The following is a 24,450-nucleotide window of genomic DNA, read 5'->3' as shown; positions in this document are numbered from 1 at the left end:
TGCTCTCTATTTTGCTCTCTCATAGTTGCTAGTTTGAAGTAAAGTGCTTGGATTTGAAGAGATCAGTTGTGGAGCTCTAAATATCTTGCAAGAAATGTTTAAGGTATGCATTTCAACCATATTCTTTAGTTCTTTCATAGGTTATTGATTTATTTATAGTTTTCCACATTTTCAAATTTTTATGTAAGTATGAAGCATGGTTTTCTTTCATTTTTTTCTAGATTGCAAGAATAGAACAATGAGTAGTCAAGGCTCAGTGGGTGGGGCTGGATCACCAAACTTCAAAATTGATAAGGGGTCTCCTTTATGGAGACACCCAACAAGAATCACACAATCTCTTGGGGGTGGGGCATACATATGAAAATGCAATTATTGCAATGTACAATATAGAAGCTCCTATTCCCAAGTGAAACTATATTTTTTGGGCCCTACAGGTGAAGAAATCAACAGTGTCAGGGTAGTGGGCTAGATAAGAAGGGATTACCAGCTGCACAAATAGCAACGTTAGAAAAAGAGCAAGAAGATGTTGATAGAGCAGTTACAAAAGCAAAACGTGGTGCTTCCAAAAAAACAAATACACCAGCACCACCATCCAATCAAACAAGCACACGAACACATCCTTTTTTGCCTATGCCAACTACAAATGATGAAGATGTAGGACCCATCTCCACTCACCCGCAAGAAAGGCCCACTAGATAGGGCGTTCCAAAATGAATTGAGAGACATTGTCAATCACAAAATTGGATGTTGTTTAATTGCAAAAGGCATTTCATTTAATTTTGTGAGATCACCTTATTTTAAAGAGATGGCGCAAGCAATAAATGAAGCACTTTGTGGTTCCAGACCACCTCGTTATGAGAAGTTGTGCATTACCATATCACATGATGAGAGAAAATTTGTAGAGGTTGAACTTCAATCAATAAGAGATTCTTGGGTTCGATGGGGTGTGTCTATTATTTCGGATGGGTGGAAAGATTGTAGAAACCATCCATTGATCAATGTTATTGTTGTATGCCCTAAGGGGGCAATGTTCTTTAAGGCAGTTGATTGTGAAGGGCAAGTGAAAGATTAAGAATTTAATTCACACATTCTCATTGATGTCATAGAGTCAATGGGTCCTGATAATGTTGTCCAAGTGGTCACGGATAATGCAAAAGTTTACAAGGTTGCATGGAAAAATGTGGAGTTTAGATATGATTGTATCTTTTGGACACCATGCACCATCCACTCACTCAATTTGGTGATGAAATCAATTGGCACCGAAATCGGTTGGATGAAAAAGATATATGAGGAAGTTGAAGAGATTCAAATGTTTGTGACAAATCACGACATGTCACAAGCAGTTTTTAGGAGTTTCTCGGACTTGGAATTATTGAAGGTAAATTTTTATTAAAAAAATTGTTGTTTACATTAACATGTTTTAATTTTTAAATGTAGTACTAATTTAAGTTTAAAATGTTCTTAGGTTGCTGAAACCCGCTTTGCCTCTCACACAATCGTCTTGAGACGACTTATCAAGGTAAAGGAAGCATTGAAACAAATGGTCATTAGCCCCCAATGGGGCGTTTGGAAGAATTCCAGTACAGCAAGGGCCTTAAATGTGAGAAGAGTGATACTAGATGAGGATTGGTGGGGTCTTGTGACTTATGTGTTGGAAGTTACCAATCCAATAATGGCAATGCTTCGCTTTGTAGACAGTGATGAGTCATGCCTTGGAGATATTTATGATTCCATGGACACTATGTTGAAAAATATTAAAATAGTAAGTTTTACGCTCTTTTACAACAACTGTTTATTTGAGAGATATCTAGATTCTAAAGTTTAAATTGGCATAATCACTAATTATAATTATTATTCATATCTCATATCCTAGGTCATACAAAGGAGGGAGAATAATCCTTAGGACGCCTTTTATAACAAGGTGGAAGCAATTGTTCATCATCAATGGAACAAGATGACCACACCTTTGCACCTCCTTGCATATGCTCTATCCCCGAGGTATTGTAGTGCTTATCAAATGCTTGTGCTTATGTTATCCAATGTTTGCGTTATTGATATTTGATAGTGTTCAATTGTCTTTCTTTATCCCCAGGTACTATAGTGCATTATGTACTTCGCCTTCCAAGTAGAGTGCCACCATTTAGAGATGCAGAGGTTGCAAATGGGTATAAGAGGGCACTAGCTAAGATATTTCAAAATCCAAAAATTGGGGTAATTGTGAGGAGTGAATTTGTTGCCTTCATCTCAGGTCAGAATTTCCACCCTATTACTATAGCAGACCAAAGTAGGATGGATGCCATTAAATGGTGGTACCTTCATGGGCAAGCCTTCGCGTACCTCCAACCTCTTGCCATAAAGATTCTTTCCCAATTAAGTTTATAAAATTTAGCACCTAAAGTTGATTTCTAAAGCTTAAAGTTAACACTCTCAATTCCTTGAATTTATCTTGATTGTTGTATTGATATTTTTTAATTTCTCTTTAGGTTGCTAGCTCTTCTGCAGCAGAACGGAATTGGAGTACTTACTCCTTTATCCACTCAGTCAAACGCAAGCAGTTGGCTGCAAAAAAAAGAAGAAGACCTTGTGTTCATTCACAACAATTTACACTTGTTGTCATGGAAGGATCCTAAGTACAAGAAAGGGCCCGAAAACTTTGAGATGTAGCACCCGAGACCCCTGATTTAGATATGACCATCCGGGATCTTGCTAGACCCACTTTGATTGATGTGGATGATGAGGAGGATTATGAGTTTACAGCCCCCTCTCCTAGTAGTGGTTTCAGTTCCTCTAGTGATACAAATATAGCACTTGCAACTCATCAGTACCCCTCTAATGCGGATTTTCTTGAAAATCCATTTGATGATTAAATCAAAAACTTTAGTCTTAACTCTTGACTCTTTTATGAGTAAATCATGTTACAAAATTTAAGTTTAATGATCTATATTTTAATGTTACAAACTTTCACTTTTAGTAATTCAATGTGAATGTGTTGATTTTCTTTATAATCATGAAAATAGATCAATTATCAAGTATACTAGATTCATAGATGCATACTAGAATCATAGATTCATACTATGAAATGATTTAGTTTTAGAGTTATGTATATTTCTCTTATTTTTTAGTAATAATAATGCATATATGTATATATATATATCCTCCACAAATCATAATTGAGAAAAAAAAAAAAAAAAACTGAATCCACGGATCTGATTCATGTGCCTGAATCAGATTCGTGTCACGAATCGGCAACTAAGCTAATTTCACTTCCCACAACCAAGAATCTTGGGCATTGGGGACGATAACATAAAGGGTGACTGAGGCAATCTATAACTAAGTTCAAGGGGACAGTGTATCAAACCAGACACCTCAGCCCCTTGGCCCACAAGTGACAGGAACATCCAACCAAGAGGTATACTACTTGAGGAGAAACTTGTATCTATTCTCCCAAATGTGTCTATATTCTCACGCACATAAGATAGTTTTTGGGAGAATAAATAAATTTATTAAATCTATTTTACATCACTAGCTATACAAAATAATTTAAGGTTTTTTATGTTAGATAGCATCTCCACCATGCCTACTACAATAATTACCATATTCAAATATGGTCGTATTGTACTTATTTATGCTAGATTACTTATGCTTTCAGCTTTGATCATATTTGCATGATGTTATATAATGATATCTGGTTAATGTTATATCTAAGGATATTGTGATTATGTTTATCTTGATGTGATTTCATGAGATTCACTGTATGTGCCAATGGTTATTAAGATGTTATGATTGACTCGTTGATGTATGTGTCAGTGATCACTAACATATTGTGCATCACCATGCTTTGTCATTATCTGGTTTGGGGGTTTATTTGATATATATTCTTAAAGGTCATAAAATGTTATTTAAATGCTTAGATTGAATGAAATGATTATTTGTGTTTTAAATAAGGATAAAATATGTAAGTAATAGTTTTGTAACATTCAAATACATAAGAATGATTATGCCACTAAAATGTCCTTTCATTAGTTTCATTTCTAGATATTTATGTGCTTCAGCTAATGATTATGCCACTAAAACGTCCTTACATTACTTTCATTTCTAGATATGTACGTCAACTATTTATAATGAGCAGATACACTTAATGTGCATGTGTTTTAGTGATGACAAGTACCGGACATTGAACTCCTCCCCAAGTAGCAAGTCCATAATTTGCCACAATTGAGGTTTGTCAATCTGAAATTTTGCCCTTCATCCTCTTCCTGGTTCCTAAACCTGATAATGTTTGTTGTTATCTTACTGTCCAAAGAGAGTTTTATCCCACTTAATGCCTCCCAATTTACATTTGTTCCTTCACCTTATTCACACAAGCCATTTGAGAGCTTGATCTAGACTATTCTATTTAATGAGTAGCAAGGTACTCTGATCCTTCTCCATGTCGGCCTTGGAGTCCGTAGAATTAATTGCAATCTACTTTGGGTAATAATGGTGTTGCATATACAATACCCCTTGTTTAAAACATTAATCCAAATGTGATAAAAGCTCATTGGCCCCATCACTGTACCTTTAACAGCTAGTGGGGATAAGAGGTAAAGCAAAACATGATATTTTTAAAATTTCCAACTTCTCCAATTGTTTCTAACTTGAAATAAGCTTAACTCTTGACTTTTGCCAAGGCTTTGTCTCCAAGGTCTGATCATCTTTTAGCATCTGACTTTGTTTTGCAACTATGGAACAAAGTCCAAATCCTTCCCATCAATATTCAGAAAGTCCTCTATCAAATCCTCGCTTCCTTAATCTTTCAAAGTTACTCCAGATGTTCCTACTTTGTTGTTCTCTTGCTGACAAGGGTTATTTTAAAGTCTTCAAAGCTTTAGATTAAAGAATTGATCCTTCTGATGTACTTACTTGGATACCACACTCCAAATTCCCTTTGATTATGGCATTGACATTAACTGGCAAGTTTCCTTCCAAATGAAGTTAATTAATTTAAAAGATTTAGCACTACTATTAGTGTTTGCTTGGTTGAAGGAAAACAATTCATAAAGGATTTGATAAAGGAAAGTATGTGTTTTGCTTTGATTCCTAAGAAAACTGAAAAGGAAATTGAGGATGAACAACCACAAGAAATTAAGGAATTATGGTCAGATTTTCAAGATGTCATTTCAGATTGTGTACCTGAAGGGTTACCTCCAGTTAGAAGTATCAGTCATTGCATGGATTTGATACCAGATGCTAGTTTGCCTAATAAATCATCACACTGGGCAACACTTGCAGATAATGAATAAATTAACAAACAAGTTCAAAAATTGTTGCAGAAAGGTTTGATCAGAGAAAGCTTGAGCCCTAGTGCAGAAACCAGTTGTGTTAGCATATAAGAAGAATGGGGATGGCATATGTGTACTGATTCTAGAGCTATAAATAGGATTACACTGAAATACAAATTTCCTTTACTGAAAATGGATGACATAATGGATTGTTTGAGTGGAGCAATATGTTTTATGAGGATTGATTTGAAGAGTGGTTATCATTAGATCAGAATCAGAGAAGGTGGTGAGTAGAAGATAGCTTTCATGACAAATGAGGGGTTATATGAGTGGTTGATTGTGCTTTTTGGTTTGACTAATGCACCTAGTACTTTTATGAGGTTTAATGAAGTTTTAAAGAAATTCTTGGGTAAGTTTGTGATTGTCTATTTGGATGATTTTTTGATATTCAATAAGAGTAAGGAAGATCATTTGTTGCATCTAAGGCAAGTGCTACAAAAATTGAAAGAGGAAAAGTTGTTGATTAATCTTAATTAGTGTTTCTTCATGAAAGAGGAGATCATGTGTCTAGATTTTGTCATTTTACTTGATGGTTTAAAGATGGATCCTGAGAAAGAAAAGGTAGTCTTGGAGTGGCTACATGTGAAAATGTTGGTGAAGTTAGATCTTTTCATGGACTAGCTGATTTCTAAAGGAAGTTTGTTAGGAATTTCAGTTCAGTTTGTAAAGCTATGGAAGAGAATATGAGGGGTGATAAGGAGAAGATCAAGTGGAGATCAAGTGGACACATGGAGCTTATAGAAGTTTTGAGACACTAAAACAAAAGGTGACCAAATTACTTGTTAGAGTGGGGTTGTCATTGCACCAAAAGACCGATCTAACAATGCTCGACACAACCACTCAACTTTAGTACACGGGAGGCAGTTAAACCCTTGTCACAAATCTCAATGGGAGCACTGAACAAATCTCCAACTATCTCCCCCTCAATGTTATCCAAGGGTCTAAGGATTGGAACCTATGACCAGGGTTTGATACCACTTGTTAGAGTGGGGTTGTCGTTGCACCAAAAGATCAATCTACCAGTGCTTGATACAACCACTCAACTTATAGTACACAGGAAGCAGTTAAGCCCTTGTCACGAATCCCAAGGGGAGCACTGAACAAATTTCCAACATTACTTTTATTAGCTTTGCTTGATTTCACTAAGGTATTTCAAGATGATCATGATGCAATTGAAGTTGTATTGATTCAAGAAGGTAATCTTATTGCTTTTTACAATGAGAAGTTGAATTATGCTAAGAAACATATTCAGTTTATGATCAAGAATCTCATGCTATTATTCAAGCTTTGAAGAAATAGAGACATTACTTAATGCCTAAAGAATTTGTGTTGTATACTAATCAAAAAGCTTTGCAGTATTTGGGTAGTCAAAGTAAGTTGAATCAAAGACATATGAAGGGGGTTGAATACTTGTAGAGTTTCACTTTTGTCTAAAAGCATAGAAGTGGTCAATCTAATAAAGTTGTTGATGCATTAAGTAGGAGAAGAAATTTGTTAATTGTGACGAGAGTTGAGGTGCTTGGATTTGATGATTTAAAGACCTTGTATGAGACTGATCCTGATTTTGCAAAGCTTTGGAAAACTTGTAAGACACCGGCAACAAATAATCAAGGTAAGTGCATTGATTATTTTATTCAAGAGGACTTGTTGTTTAAGGTCATTTGGTTGTGCATACCTAGAGATTCAATGAGGACAATATAATTACCAAAGAAAGAAAACATACATGCAAACATAAAGAAAACAATTACCAACACAACCGAACCTTAAAGAGTATCAAAACTGCATAAGACTCCAATAACATACAAGGACTGCAAGGGGTGTCGATGCCATTAGTAGACAGGCAATGATCAAGAACTAACTATGCCATAAAGCTTAAAACTGGAAATCAATCTCTACAAGCACCACCGACGGATGACTATCATTACAGAGTTCATCAAAAATTTGACTGCCTAGAGACTCCCGATCAAAACAACACTTGGCTTTTCTCTCCTTGGTCAATACTCTTCCAAAAGGTAACCATCAACTGGTGAGAGACATATTGAAGCTCACGCAAATGATGACTACCGAAGCTCACATCAATTCAAAAAAAACACGAATACACATTCACTGAAAATGAATCAAGAACTCTCGGCACGAGAATGGGTCAATATAGGATTCTGAGAAATATCAAATGAAGGGAAATCAAATCTTTGAAAATTGCCATCAATTTGTTTTCAAGTCAAAAAAAAAAGAAATCATTAAAATCTCCAATAGCATATAATAGTATAACCAAAACATGCAATTCTCATAAATAACTTGTAAAATAGAACTTACCTGTCATCCGAATATGCAAACATTTCAAAAAAAAACTTGTGCAATCATGACTAATCATTGAATAAGAAAGACAAGCGAATCCATACACAATGTCGTTAATGATCCGGAAGCCCATCTAGGAAAAGATCTGCCAAATTAAACAAAAGATCTTTAATAAAGTCATGCTGGAAGCAAAGATCCATAACATGAGTCATAGGGAGAGACTTATCTGCCATGCTGGAAAACACACGATGCAAAGTGTTAGACGTAGAGTCTCCATATATATTTTCATATCAACACAATCTGAAATCTTCTCCAAATGTGTCAATTAACACTTAGTTCTTTAGTCACTGAGAACAGTTATCCTCCTCCCACGCGACTAAGATTTATACAAAGTACAAGAAGGATCGCGAAGCACAAAAAATAAAACAAATGCTCAACAACAAACATCCACTATGCTCCAATGAACTTCATTGCATAGACAACCTTTCTTACAGCTGTTATCTAACCTAGCTCTGATGCCATGTTAAGTTTTATGCCCAAGAATTAGATAAACAGCATAAGGAAAACTAAATAAAAAAATGCACAGGAAACACCAAAGATTTATCTTGGGAAAACCCTTCCACTTGAAGGGAAAAACCCAGCCACACCACCAAAATATCTCTTTTATTGATCATAATGTAAATGAGTACAAGGCTTTTCACTTGATCAATTACAATATAGCAAACAATCATATAAATAGATTGCATAAGACTCTTCGTCTAACACACGAACGTCTCTATGAGTCTCACAAAATAAAACCTTCAAATTTCCACATATTAAACGCTTCATATTTCCATACGTATACCTCTTTGCATGACGTATGACACATCTTTTTGCACAAGTATTAACTTAAATATAATCACAAATATCTTTTTCAGCTGACTATGGCCATAAGGGTCATAACAAGCAAGTTTCTATCTCGTAAAATCAGAGATAAAGATTTCTATCACAGCTACAAACTCCAACACAGCCTTTTCACATTTAAAATTAGCTAACAATTACATGTATTGAGAAAACATATAATCGATAATTAACTTACAAAGAAGATAAAATAGGAAGGAAAATGGAATAATGTTAATTTAATAAATATTAACATACAAGTTTTATTAATATAAATAACTAAACTAAACACTACTCTAACTTTACCCTACCCCACCCCCTAACAATATGTACTTTTTCATTAAGGCATTATACTTTAATAAAGCTTTTTGGCCAATTTTGGCATGAAACATGACTTGGGCATTTCGAAGGTTTGAATACAAGTCATTTAAGCGTTTGAAAATAACTATGTGTCCCCCTAGGTAAGATGGTGTTTGTTTTTCTGCCAGCGTGGATATAGAGATAATTCTGCTTTAAAAAAAGAAAATCCCATCAAAACATTATAGAAGTTTCTAGGGTAAAATAACCCTAAAATGACTTTGGCCATTTCATTTTCACCCTTCATTTTGCTTAAGCCTCTCAAACAGTGGCACTCATGGGTGAATGAGGGTTTGAGCTGGAGATTGGTGGTCAAACTCAAAAGCTATTATCAGTTTTCCCTTTCATTTTACCATCTGTCTTGATTGTTGGAGCATTGACCGCCTATAGAGGATGAGAATTTTGTTCCAAAAATACGCAGACCTTCTATTGGAAGGGTTGCCATGTAGTTCTTTGGTCTCTCCATTGCTGTAACTCAGAGATTTTGTGGGCTCTTACAAGACTAGAGTTTTTGTGAAGAAATTCTACAGTTCCATGCAGGTACACGGGTTCTCTGCGCATTTCTTATGAATATCTGCAGCTTCCCTTCTCTAGAAGGTTTTAATCTGTTTTTTTTTTCTTAAAAACACCATCCTTTGAGGGCCTCGAGCCTTTCTTTCTGCTCACTCTACATTGTGGCCTCTCTTCTCTATTTGGCCTGGACAATTTCCCCTCACTAGTCATGACACTGAGCTTTCAAAACAACAAATCTGAAGATATGAGTCATGAGTCATAATATATATGCTGAATGTTTGAACTTTAGATGCATAACAGAGAAGGCAAACTTTATATATGAACAAGAAGATCTTATATCTTATAACAACATATTGCAAATGATAAACTTCTAGTTCTCACTTGAACAGTGAAAATCAGATAAAGTTTAGTAGTTTACTGCTAATCAATATTATATCAAAGTTTCAAAAGTTCGAACTGATTACACATATTGAATTAAGCCTGATAAAAAGCAAGCTGATATGCATATGAAAAAGTGAAACAAAAATCAGACATCTTAATCTACGTGGCAGTTTTTTTTTTCATTTTGAAAGGGGGAAAATTTTCTGAGCTGATGTGGTATTTCCGACCGCAGGATATGTACCCAGGCAAGTACGTAGTACGGGATACATGTACCAATACCCGGTATATGTACCAGGGGTCTGGGTACGCATACCCGTGCAACCTTGATTATCTATCAATTACATTTCTGATATTACAATGTATCTGCCTTACACTTTGTTTTTTCATAGCTGATTTCTCAATGGATCAAGCTATCTCTCTCGCAACTTTGAAGACACCACTCTCATACTTTGTACAACCTATGATCTCGTTATCATTTTCTTGTATATTATGCTTTCGGGTGGATGTTACTTTTCTGATCCTTGTACTTATGCATGACTGATTTTCCTTTGTCACCGCTTCCTTGCTGATTGGTGTTGAGTATACTTGAATATCTCCAAGGTTGCACAGAGGTACATGGGTACTTTGGATACGGGTACGAGTATGACTTTTTCAAAACAAGGGATGGGGATACGTGAGTGTGCCTAAAAAAAATTTTAATTAATTTTAATATTTTATAGAAAAACTGAAAATATGAGTCATGACATTGAGCTTTCAAAACAACAAATCTGAAAATATAAGTCATGAGCCATAATATATATGCTGAATGTTTAAACTTTAGATGCATAACAAAGAAGGCAAACTTTAAATACGAACAAGAAGATCTTATATCTTATAACAACATTTTTGATACTTGATTATCTCCAAGGTCGCACAGGTACAAGCTAAGTCACAGGATTCGCCGAATTTCATCCTTTTGATTCGAATTTCAGCGAATTTCAACTCTTTCCGAATGTCATCCGAATTTTATGAATTTTAACATAATACTGTAATTTAATATAATATTATTTAATTTTAAACTGATATTGAGTTATTTAGTTAAACTATTTAACAATGTTCAACTATTTTAACAACTCTGTGGATATATTAGTAATATTTAAAAATATATAAATATATATAACTAAATTTTAATGTCGAATTTTTTCCCGAACTTTTACCCTTGCCGGATTTCATTCGAATTTTATGATCGACGAACTCGAATTCGAATTCGAACCTTGTAACTTAGGGTACAAGGGTAAATGGGTACTTTGGATACGGGTATGAGTGACTATTTTTCAAAACAGCGGACAGGGGTATGTGAGTGTGCCTAAAAAATAATTTAATTTAATTTTGATATTTTAATTTTGATGACTATTTCTCAAACTTGCCACCATTTTTGACTTGATTTGGTTTCTTCATCGGCTTCGTGGTTTTTTGGAGTTGGATGTTGACCGACACAGATACTCTCATCTGGCATATTGTTCTTCTATTGATATTATGAGATCCGATACTTTACTAGGTCTCGCTGTTGGTATGCCCAAGCCACCTCTTTGTTGGGTTTGATTGGTATTGAGATAGATCATCTTCCTCCTTACTAGTTTTCAAATGATTCTCCTGCTCATCTTTTCCCCTCAAGTCAGGAGTTGAACGAGCATGTCAGACAGGAAATTTATAGATAGTACATTACCACTACGTGGAGTAATCCCCCGGGAGGTCTGCGACCTAAGATGGCCTTCTATGCTGAGCATTTTCTCGAGATCCAGGATAGTATTATAGTTCGCCCTGCTTATCTCTATCGACGCTGGAATCATGCCTTACAATTTTCTTTAGGCTCTTTCAGAGTTGGTTCTCACCGCCTCAGGGCTCGGACCGATCACCATATGGATCGGTCTGATCGGATATGTCAATTGTGTACTTTGGTAGAGGTTGAGACTGAGATCCACTTCATTTTTCGATGTCCTCTCTACTATGAGATCAGAGGGAGATTTTACTGCCTTTTCAAAAACTGTTCTTCTCTTTCGATGTTCTTCAGCTATATTGATCAGTGGTGTCTTGCACTTTTACCCTACAGTCTTTTATTCCTCAAGGGAACTTCTGACCAGCTCATTACTGTCTTTTTCTCTCCCTTGTCTCCTCCACAGGGTTTGAAAAGGCCTTTCAGTACTTCTCATTCCAGATCGGTTAGACACTGCACCAGTCTCTCCAGGCAGCAACAGTCCTACAGCGGTTCTACACGGCATTCTAAGATTATGGATCATTCACGGGTTTACTCCTCTATTACTGATTTCTTTGTGGCAAGGAAAGACCCTTAGTCTTTACCTTGCCTTCTCTCTTGTGTTGCTTCTTGCTTTTGTTCTTCTCAGTCACCATTTGGTGCTTCTGCTTGGTCGGCTCTTCTGTTTGTATGCTCAGTCCCATAAACCTTGATGGTTTTTCGTGGACATTTATATTGTTATCTTATCTTATAGAAAAACTGAAAATATGAGTCATAATATATATGCTGAATGTTTAAACTTTAGATTCATAACAGAGAAGGCAAACTTTAAATATGAACAAGAAGATCTTATATCTTATAACAACATATTGCAAATGATAAACTTCTAGTTCTCACTTGAACAATGAAAATCAGAAAAAGTTTAGTAGTTTACTGCTAATCAATATTATATCAAAGTTTCAAAGTTCGAACTGATTACACATATTGAATTAAACTTGATAAACAGCAAGCTGATATGCATATGAAAAAGTGAAACAAAAATCAGACATCTTAATCTACGTGGCAGTTTTTTTTCATTTTGAAAGGGGAAAATTTTCTGATCTGATGTGGTAATTCCGACTGCAGGGTATGTACCCAGCCAAGTACCTAGTCCGGGATACATGTACCAATACCTGGTACATGCACCAGGGGTCTGGGTACACATACCCATGTAACCTTGATTATCTCTCAATTACATTTCTGATATTTTCTTTCTTGCCTCTCAATGGCATGTTAAGCTTGAACCCTTGTGGGAGCCGCATCTACATTTGCATGCCATTAACAGACACCTGTGACTGCACAAGAAGAAAATATGTTAAGAATAAATCTGCATTTTGGTTTTTAGATGTATGCACTTGTGGGGTATATGTGCGAGGCAGGACTACTCATTGCTTAGATTCATTGGATCTAACTCCCTTTGTTTGTTTTTTCCTTTCAAGATACAGGGCAGAAAGGAAGCAAGGATACAGAATAGCAGGAGTCATCAAAGCCATCGGCATACCAACCAGTCATTCAGGCAAGGACTAGCCCTACTTTACATTATGCCTTTTTGTTACATAGATCCATGCATATTTTGAATTCAAGACAATGAATTCCTTTCTAGCTAATTTCACAGCTTTTCTAGAGCAAAACAATATTTAAGTATTACATTTTCTAAAAAGATTTGCACAGTGTTACTTCTATGATTTGATCTTTTCCTCACAGATGTAGTAATTAGGATTTGCGAAAAATTTCAAAGTTATTGAATTTAATGCTTGAAGCACATAATGTGGAACAAGTCTGAACGTACCTTTTTTTATTTTGCAATGCAAAAGCTCTACCCAAATTGAGTCAGTGATGAAATTTAGGTAGCAGTCACAACGATAGGGAACCATTTTAGGGATTTGTGATGACATATCAAGGCTTGGGGAGCTAGTTTGACCAATCTTGGGTGGTCTCCTAGAATTTAGCGGAGCCCCTATTTCTTAGGAATGAACTAGGAGTTAGCAGGGACACAACCAAAGACCTCCAAGATCAGCCTGGACATTTTTGGCATGGTTCCTGTTTTTATGAGAATTCCTAGATTTCAGGAAGCTACTGCCAATTAGATCACAGTGGTCAGACAACATTAGCGGACAGGGGGCATTAGACAGAGTCCAAATCAAGGTCAAGACGAACGAACTAGAAATTATTGAGAAATAATTTAATCATTTTCTGAGTTCAAAATAATTAAATAATAATAAAATGATTATTTTAATCAAATTATGATATAATAAAGTATTATAATATATGGCCCAAGTCCCTAGGCATTAAAAATTGAGTTTATAACTTAAAAGAAACCCAAGTTCATAATAAATAATGACCCCTCGTGACATTTGAATACCTAGGTCAGGGAATTAAATTAAATTAAATATTATTTTACGATTAAAAGGATGAAGAAAAACCCTAATTTTGAAACTACACTTTGAGAAAAAATAGAAATGAATAAATAATAGTTGGAGAGCCATTTTTCATATCTAGAAACCAAATTTTTTGCATCAGCATTTTGAGTGAGAGCTCAAGGATGAGTTTTCAGCAGATCTATACTTTCTGAGAACTAAATCTCTCAAAGAGATAGTTCCCTACAGCTGTGAAATATCACCCAAGAGTGACTTGCTGGGAGAGCATCATTGTAGATTGAATACATTAAAGACCCAATGATCTGCCTGTAGTAAGTAGAATTTGTAGGTTCCGATTTGATTATATCATCCTTCAACTTGTGCAGATTGACTTCCATAGGAGTAGAAGCTGGTTTACATTCCATCATTCCAAATTTTGTTAAAATGTCGACTGTATATTTTCCTTGATTCAAAAAAATATGGTTACCCTGTTGCCAAACTTACAATCCAAGAAAGTAGTGAAGAAGACCTAAATCTTTCATTTCAAACTCTGCTGTGAGTTCTTGTTTGCATTTCTTTATGAGATGTTCTTCACCTGTTATTAACAAATCATCAACATATAACACAAGAATAATCGTATCATCACCATCTATTTTGAAGTATAAGTTAGGATCAGCTTCATTTTTAGAATATCCTAACTTCATTAGATAGTTGTCTATCCTTTCATACCACGCTCTGGGAGCCTATTTGAGACCATATAGAGCTTTCTTTAATTTACAAACGTGAGTTTTGCTGTCATGAGTGTTGAATCTTCTGGTTGCTCGATATAAACTTCTTCTTCAATTTTGTCATTTAGGAATGTTGTTTTGACATACATTTGATGAACCTTCCATCCCTTGGATGCTACAATAGCCAAGATGGTTCTACCTGAAGTATATCTAGCAACTAATGCAAATGTTTCTTCATAATCAATGCCTTCTTTCTGTGAGAAACCCCGTGCTACAAATCTGGCTTTGTACTTTTCAATGCTGCCATCAGATGCATGCTTAATTTTAAACAACCATTTTGAAGAAACAACTGATTTGTTTTTAGGTCTTGGTACAACATCCCATACATCATTTTTTAGTATGGAGTTATATTCTTCAATCATTGCTTCTTTCCAAGACTAATTTGAAAGTGCTTCTTTAACATTTGGAGGTTCAGTTTTTATAAGTTCAGTTAATAATGCAACATAACATGATTGATTTCTCGTTCTTTTACTTTCTCGAATCACTTCATTAGGTTCAACCTGATTTTCTTCTATCATTTTCCTAGCCCAAAGTGGTCTCTTTTTATTGTTGACATTTTCAAAATCTTCATGATTAGATGTAGTGGTGGAGGATGGTTCAATATCATTCTCCCTCTCAATTTCTGCTTGGTGATTTTCATCTTCTTTAGGAATAGATTCAGTAATAGATTCATCACTGTTTCTAGAAATATTAAAGGCGATATCTTCTTCAAATTTTACATCTCTACTAATCTCAATTGTTTTTTGACCTGGAATGAAGACCCTATAGCCTTTTGTTGTTTCACTGTATCCAATGAGTATCCCCTTCTTTCCGAATGTTTCTAGTTTTGTTTTTTTCTCTTTAGGAATGTGGATATAAAAAGGACATCCAAATATTCTTAAATGACTTAGATCTAGTTTAATGCCTGTAAATACTTCTTCAGGAGTGGTGATCTCTAATACTGAATGTGGACATCTGTTTTGACTGTAGATTGTAGTGTTAGATGCTTCAGCCCGGAAGGAAGTATGAAGGTTTCGATCGTGCATCATTCCTTTGGCTGATTCAACAATTGATCTATTTTTAGTTTTGCAACTCCATTATGTTGAGGATCATATGGTATAGAAAACTCCTCCTTAATCCCAACAGCAATGCAAAAGTTTTTAAAAACTCTGGAGATGTATTCACCTCTATTGTCTGACCTTAGTATTTTTATTTTCAACTAGGGCTTTGAATTCTTTGAATTTTGATAATGCATCAGCTGATTCTTTCTGCTTCAGAAAGTAGATCCAAGTTTTTCTAGAGTAATCATCAATAAAAATTACATAAAAGAAGCACCCATTGAGGGAAGGTACAGACATAGGACCGCAAAGGTCAGTGTGAATCAGTTCAAGAATGGATTTTGATTTGTGAACACTTTTATGAAATGATTGCTTAGTATTTTTGCCTAAAGCACATCCTTTGCAAATACTTAAGTGATCAGTTCTGAGACTAGGTAAACCTTTTACAATTTTTCCTATGTATGATAATGCACGATAGTGAAGTTGACCTAGCCTCCTATGCCAAATTTTGTTGGAATTTGAAGTTTCATGACTAAGAGCTAAGTTTCAATTATTACAAAGTTTATATAGACTTACATCTCTAAATCTAATGGAAATGGCTTTCTTGATATTAGAGTTATTTGGCCAAGATAGAACTTTGTCCTCTTGGAAAGTGATTCTGAATCCTTGATCAGCAAGACCAGAAATAGAGACTAGGTTTCTTTTTATTCCTGGTACATATAAAACATTTTCGAGTTGGAGAGTAATTCCTGAAACAGGAAGCAATGCCTTTGATAGGTTGAGTAGAGTTATCTCCAATGGTAACTTCTTCTCAGGATTGTTCTAAGAAAGTTTCAAATTTGTCTTTAAAACCAGTGATGAGCCGAGGTGCTCCACTATCTATGATCCAAGTGTTGTGGTTTGAGTTTAATTCACTTGAAAGGGCTAAGTAAAAAGCATAGTTTTCTCTTTCTTCTTTCTCTACTTTCTCTCCTTTGATTTCTGCTAAAGCTGTTTGAATTCTCTTTTTTTCGGGGCAGAAGTTATGGGAGTGGCCAATTTTATCACATTTGATACCTCTAACTTCGGAAAAATTACGTTTCTTATATGATTTGTCAGATTCCCTTCTATTATGTTTGAATTTTCTTTTCTTGTTTGAATTTACATGAAGTGCTTGAATGTCTCCCTCTTGATTTGTACTTAGTCCTCTTGAGACTAATCTTGATTCTTCTTGTGTGCATTCATTCTTTAGAAAATCAAATTTAAGGAGTTTGGGTTGAGAGCTTAAACCTCGAATAAATGTTTCCCAAGATAGAGGAAGACCTCTTAGTGCTATCATGCTGAGTTCTTTGTCATCAATGCGATTTTCCATTGTTACAAGTTGATCTTTTAATTCAGATATCCTTAGAAAGTAGGATGTAATAGATTCTCCATTTTTCATCTTTATATTTAGTAGATCTTGTTCTAGGGTTAATAATCTACTAGCATTGTTGATTTCAAATGTATCTCTTATAGTGGAGAACATCTCAACTGTAGTCTTGAGACTAGATATGGATGGAAGAATATGATCTTTTACAGAATCTATTATAATTTTCATTGCTTTGTTACTGTGTCTTTTCCATGTTACTTTCTCTGAATCATTTTCAAGTATGGATACGTTTGTTTCAATATACTCCTCTAATTCATTTCTCTTAATATTATCATGACTCTAATTTTCCATGATGAAAAATTTGATGCACCCTCCAACCTATCTTCTAGCCTTACATGATTCACCATTTTGATTTAAGAATATAATTTAACTTTTGTAAATCTGAGACTTTAGATTTAATTTTGAGAAATAGATTTTCTTATCAGAATGGCTCTGATACCATGTTATTTTTAGTGATCTCTGATAGATAAAACTATTACAATAGATATGAATCACAATAAATACTCTTACTTGAATAACAGTAGCGCAGAGTTGTTCTTCAAATAAAGATGATCTCGAATATGTTCAGATGCAGAATATCCTTTAATGTATATTGCTGATAACACAGACTGTAGAACGAAAATGGTGATAGTCTTCCAAATCAGATCATAGAGGAGAATGCTGAGAATATATTCTACAAGATTAATATGTAGATCGTTGGGTCTATGATGCCTTAGATTGATGACATTCCCATCGATCTGCACTTTGTTTATATAGGTATGAGAAGGGTCATGCCCCGTAGAGTCATGACTCTACGTGGTCTTTGGCCACGTAGGATCATGCCTCTACGGAGGCACAACTAACTAATGTTAGTTAAACCAAACCAACATAATCAAAATTAATACAATACTCCCGATGGCATAAGATGTCCGCCAATAATCTAAACATGATATTGCCTGCCAATGATATTATCAATTATCTAATACAAGTTAAGACGATTATCTAAACATATATATAGACAAAATAACATCAATGACTATTATTAGATAAACCTTATATAGATTCGCACATGTCTAATGAACATTATTACTTCTACATATGCTATACATCAATAGGCGACTAAAAACATAGGAGATTTTTTATATAGAGAGTGAGAGAGACAAAATTCAAATATGCATACCATAACATTGATAAAACATTCACCATAGACATTTTAGAAGATCAATACATGGAATATAATCAAATGACAAATACTAAGTACTTCCATTATAACAATATCACATACATATATAGCAAAAATCAAAATGCCTAAAGGCTCCAAGTATCATGTTGAAATCATAATGAAATAAAGATAAGTCCAACTAAAATAGTTCGTAAATAGTAAACGCAATCTTTCCTCACTGCTGCTATTGCTCTTATGTTTTCTTCTTCCTCTTAAAAAGTATGTCAAATCTAAAAATGAGTAGAAGAGTTAGTGTTTTAACAGATCAAATATGGGTTGCATATTTTATTATGTCTTTAAGACGACTAGGGGCTGTGTGGAAAACAAAAATTAGGAAGAAAAAAAAATTTAGGGTGTTTTACCTTTAACAAATTGGTTGGAAAAAAGGGGATGGCCAGCAGTTTTGGGGACGAATAAAGGATGGCAAAACCATCCCCAGAACTGTTGGTTGTCCCCAAGTTTCTTGCCAAGAAAAAATAGTTGTTTCAAGGACGTTTCCGAATTTTTCAAAAAGGGAACGACTCAAGGGACGGCCAAAATCCGTCCCCGCATCCTCATTTGTCCCCGATACAAGTACGACCCCAAAACCATAGGGGACGTGTCCCTGTGGAACATAGGATAAAAGTCCAAATCTGCAAGAAATGATTAATCACCATGACCAAATATTCTACATTGAATGATTAAATCCAGGATCTATACAATCAGAAGATCAAAATGCTTGGTCTATCCTCGTGATCTAGACTGTAATCAATCTACCAACTAGCACTTGGGCGCAGTTCTTGAGGGGACGCAGATAAAAGATTGGATTTATATATGTGAACAATTTGAATTAGAGTTTCATTTGCCAATCATAATCACTGGTATTGGAAGTAAATAAAATGCCATATAAGTGAGAAAATACAACCAAGGAATAATGTCAATCGAATCATAGAAATTGAAGAAGTAATGCAGAGAAGAGGAATAAAGACATAAAGGCATGGCTGAATAAACATACTAGGCGACAAATAATTGATAAGGGCAATCAGAAATAACCAGGCAACAAATAATTGATAAGGGCGATCAGAAATAAGGAGAAACTGGAAGGAGAGCAAATAGCAATCAAAGTTGACCCTTAGCAATTTGCAAACCATGATAAGAAACAAGACAAAGGAAATACATCAAAGTTATCAGGTTGCCTTGTCAACACCAAAAAGCAACAAGAGAATTATGCAATTACTTGCCTTGAATACTTTATCCAACATACCATTGTAAAGGTAATAAATGAATCCGCAAATAGGTAAGAGTGACACTTAAACAAAGAAGAAAATGGTAAAGCTAAGATCAACTATGGTGCATAACATGGGACGAATAACGAAAGGCATCTAATGTGCCATATCAGCTAATAGAAGGAAATCACCACAAATCGTGGTAAGTGGAGGTAAGGTTTACTCAATGTTTATTATTTAGTAAATAAAATAATACAAAAGAGAATGTGTATATTTTTATGAATTAGCAAGATGATATTAAGGGAAATATGAATGATAATAATAATATGATGCAAAATATAATGAGGTATGAGAGAATAAATGTTAACAATATATAAGGTAACATTAATGGTAAGTATTTGTCTATTTCATTATAAAGATTAGTGAATATAGATTTGAAATTTGTTATCTTATATTATCATATGTGGCATTAATAAGGAAATAATAATTTTGGAAATATAGATTTAGTACATATAGAAGATGGAATATATGCATATATATCCAAAGTATATACTCAAATTAGATATTTACTTGATCTATATTATATTGGAATAATCTTATATTATTATGTAGTATTACTTATTATCCTTGAGTATTATTGTAGTCTCTCTCTTTTTTTGTTTCGATACATACTATAAGAGTTGTGCCTTGATCTTTTCCTATGAGAATGTTATTGCAGGAAAGGGAGATTGATTTCAGATTCCGAGGGAGTCTGATATTTCTTCAAAGGCAACTTTAGATTAGGAACTCAGATAACTAATATTTAGGAGTAAACCAAGTTGAGATGGATTCTTTTAGTGATCAATAAATTGTAGCAGACAAGAGGGTTGTGATTCATGAATATACCTCGTGAATATACAATTTTAATGGGCCTAACCCCCTATGTACATCATGAGGAAGTGACATCTTCCAAATGATGTCACTTTTAGTTGCAGAAGTTATTTAAAGGTGACAATCTTACAATAACTTAATTTTCTATTATGATGGATATCTTACGATGTCTATGCAGGTCATAATAGATTATACTTTGCATGGTGTATGTTTATATGGTAAGCATTATGAGAATGCATGTGCACATACCTTATAAACATTTTTTGAGTTCATGGTGAATGTTATGCATATTGATATTCTGGAAGGCCATTACATAGAGTACTTAGTGAATTTCATGCGTCCTGATGTTCTAGAAGGCCACTACACATAGAGTACTTGGTGAATATCACATGACTTGATGTTCTAGAAGGCAATTACTCACAATATTTGGTGAATATCTTGCATCTCAACATTTTGGAAGGTCATTACTCAAAGAGTATTTGATGAATATCATTGATATTCTAGGAGGCCAATACTCATGATTTCAAATATGATATCAAACATTTTTTAGTATTGGTGAATATCATGTATTTTGGGAGACCAATACTCATGATATCAGATTTGATATCAAACCTTATTGAGTATTTGATGAATATCATATGTTGCTATTCTAGGAGACCAATATTTCTTGGTACCAAATGTGATATCAAAATGATGTATATCTTCTGATCAAAGATATCCTTAATTTTGCTAACTTGACACTACTTTGAGGTAATACATATGTTTATCCTTCCTAGCTAAGGAGTATTGATGTTTGGTAGCTTTTGACGGATAAACATATATATATATATATATATATATATATATATATATATATATATATATATATATATATATATAAGTTTATTGTTATATGACAGATATATATATTTTTAAAACAATGATTAAATTTTATTATATTAACAAATAGACATGTCCCATCCATTGGACATGTCTCTTCATGGCTTATTCTCAATTTAAATAAAAGGTCGCTGCCATTTGGAAAGACATATCAATTACATGGCAGCGCCATTACACTTGCAGAGATCCTCCAAACTTAACAGACAGGAACCTGAAACAGTGTTATTATAACAGAGGTCTCTAGTTTGTTGACCCTATGTACACCTGTTTTATTGCCTGAAACATCTTACAGGATTTGAAATTCACATATATGTCTGCCATCGCTTGTCTGTATATGCATCCACATTTATCTTAATGCTTTCATGGATATCCATAATCGATTTAAAATTATCGCAGGCTCCAGCTTATTCCAAGGTTGATTGTTTTTTTTTTAAGTTTCTCTTAAATGGCGACCATGAGACATCATCTTTTGTGAGGCATTTCAACATTATTTCTTGTACATATCTAGTAGGTATTGAATTCCATTAAACCACATTGTCCACAAGCATTTACATTTTGACCTTAATTTATATTTTAGCCTCTTCCCTTACACCTTTTATAGTCATATAGCTATTGAACATGGAGAAAATGAAACACTGTATAATTGATCCGAACCTAACCAAAAACTCAAAAGCAAACCCAAAATTGTTTTTGGGTGATACTAATTGTGGACTCCACCAGATGTTCCTGCACCAGTTTCAATCAAATTCCATTTTCTATGAATTAATATTAACTTTGTAATTTGCAGTGCAATTCAATAGTTGGAAGGAATGAGCTAAAGTGATTAAATATAAGGCTTTAAAATCTACAGGAAACATGACAGCGTATTGAAATTGGAAATTTATTTCAATGTGGATGGTCAATTGAACTCAGTGGATGCAGCATAGTCCAACTGATGAGACTAGATGCAAGTAATTGAGCACCCAAACTCACGAGATTTAGCATACCCCAATGCACAAGAACTGGTGACCATAAAAACATAATGAAGCGATAATAATCGATAAATTGCCGCATCCAACTTAGCCAATCCAGCATCTCCACAGTTTTACAGCAGTCAGGGAATTTCTCAAATAAGTAAATAATTGATAAATATATAAAGTATCTACAAGGATTCATATTCCAATTTTACTAAATTAATAACTTTGTTAAAAATCTTGCGCTTCGGCAATCCAAACTCCCCCTCGAACCAATTATTTGAAAATTATCTTCAAAAAACCCTTATTTTAGACCTTATAAAAAATTGCAATCTTAACATTCAGGATGCAAAAAGAAGAGTGAAAATAATGTAGAAGCCTTTAGAGACTATGAATGAACCGGATCAATTCACAATTTCCCCTCGCCATTTCTTTGAGAGAACCCCTAAATTTAAAGCCTGATTAATACGAATAAATTTCATAATGTCAATTGTAACCCAATAAATTTGTGTAAAGTAACCGCACTTACGCATTCAAATTGCGGATACTGGTATTTATCTTTGGCCGATCTAGTTGAAATATGCTATTCAGTTTGATGGGCACCTATACAGAGCTCGAGCCTAATCCGAGCTTCCTTGCATTGTTTTTGTTTGAGGGTAGTGCCGGCACTGGAGCAGTAGCTTTGAACTGCATCCGCCTCGGAAGGACATGCTGTGGATACGAGGCACACTCCCAGCGCATGATTTATGTGTTTGCAGAACATTTGTCTCTCAGATCCTGAGAACCTGGCATGACAATCCTTAAGAGCCTGGATTTTGGACCTACAGTTGCTTTGCTCCTTCCCCATCTCCTCCACTCTCAATGAGAAACGGAGTTAGGGTCAGTTCCCCATAATGCTGCTTAGGCCGGGGTCCCATGGAAGGGGGCTTCATAAAAATAGAGCTATGCCCTCTTGGATATTTTAGGAATATTTAGATGTTAGTAATCTAATGAATTTTATATTGTATTTCCTTTTTAAAGTTTTCTTTTAAGAACTTGTAATTGATGAAATATTTTTTTCAAAATAACTTTATTTTCTTTCTAAAATTTTAGTTTTGATGGGAATAAATTTTACAAAATTTTTGACATGTGGCAAATATTTCTCTCCCCTTAATTTTAGATCTAAAAATGAGAGGCTTCTATTTTAGAGGAAAAGATTCGAAATGATCTTGCATCCTTTCTAAAAAAAACTCATGAGATCTCTCATGCCTAAAAAATAGAGTTGTAGTCCCTCTCATAGGACCTTGCCTTAGTTTATTTTGGTTGCAATCTCATTGAATATTTAAATATTTAAATTTGCCTTATATTTTTTGTATTGAATTGTTGTACTACAATAAAATTAGTAATATTTTTATTCACTAAAAAGTTGGAGGAAAAAGAGGTAAAGAAAAAGAGGAGGGAAAGAAATATATGGAGCCACCTTGTTGCTTATTGTTAGCCCCCACGTTTTCCCAAAGCTTAATTTCATTTCTTATACTTCAATTGCTCTGCTTTAATAGGAAAATATTCTTATGTTTTCTTATAATTAAAAGTTTGAATGGGAACATACAACTTAAATTTAATCAAAATTTGTGTTTAAAGAGAAAGAAGGCTTCCCACCTTAAGGCTAGGGTTCTATCGAGGGGGCTTCCTAAAAAATAGAGTTATGACCGTTAAGATTTTTAAAGAATATTTAAATGTAAGTGGTCCCGTGAAATTTTAAGTGTATTTCATTGTCACAATTTAAGCTCCTCAAGGATTGTGTAGTTAATAAAATATTTTTAAAAGGTAAAAAAATTATTTGATATCTAAAATTTTGAATTTATTTTTTTTATGGAGGTCATCCACAAACAAGTTTTAGGTACCCGATACGAGCCCACACGTGCCTGAAACCTCTTCGTCTAAGAGCCAAGGACTAAGCGGGAATAAATTTTATAAATTGTTGACATCTGGCTAAAAAAATTCCTATGTTGGTGGGGCTATATCCAGCCCCACCCCATTTACACCTGCTCAAATTTAGTAGCCTAAAAAGGAGGGGCTCCTATTTTGTAGGAAAAGATTCAAATGATCTTGTAGCCCTCCCAAAAATTATCATGGGACCTCTTGCACCTAAAATTTAGAGTAGTAGCCCCTCCCATAGGACCCCTGCCTAAGAGATGGTTGAGATGTAAGGTCCACCAAAATATTTCAAACTTAGATGCATTCATTGTGTGTCTA

General features: G+C 34.5%; 1 long non-coding RNA gene across 1 annotated transcript in view; it reads right to left on the bottom strand.

Moving 5' to 3' along the window:
- The window catches only part of LOC149542589 (uncharacterized), a 38,040-nt gene extending 14,856 nt beyond the window's left edge, over window positions 1–23,184 (bottom strand). Inside the window, exon 1 of the long non-coding RNA XR_016355479.1 lies at window positions 22,745–23,184. This is a non-coding gene — a long non-coding RNA (uncharacterized LOC149542589). The remainder of the gene's footprint in view (window positions 1–22,744) is intronic.
- Between the last annotated feature and the right edge of the window lie 1,266 nt (window positions 23,185–24,450).

The sequence above is a fragment of the Cupressus sempervirens genome, chromosome 8, assembly GCF_028749045.1.
Source record: "Cupressus sempervirens isolate cs-2001-9-10 chromosome 8, ASM2874904v1, whole genome shotgun sequence".
Taxonomy (NCBI): Eukaryota; Viridiplantae; Streptophyta; class Pinopsida; order Cupressales; family Cupressaceae; genus Cupressus; species Cupressus sempervirens.
Note: the sequence above shows the minus strand (reverse complement) of the source record. Positions and strands in the feature narration are given on the sequence as shown.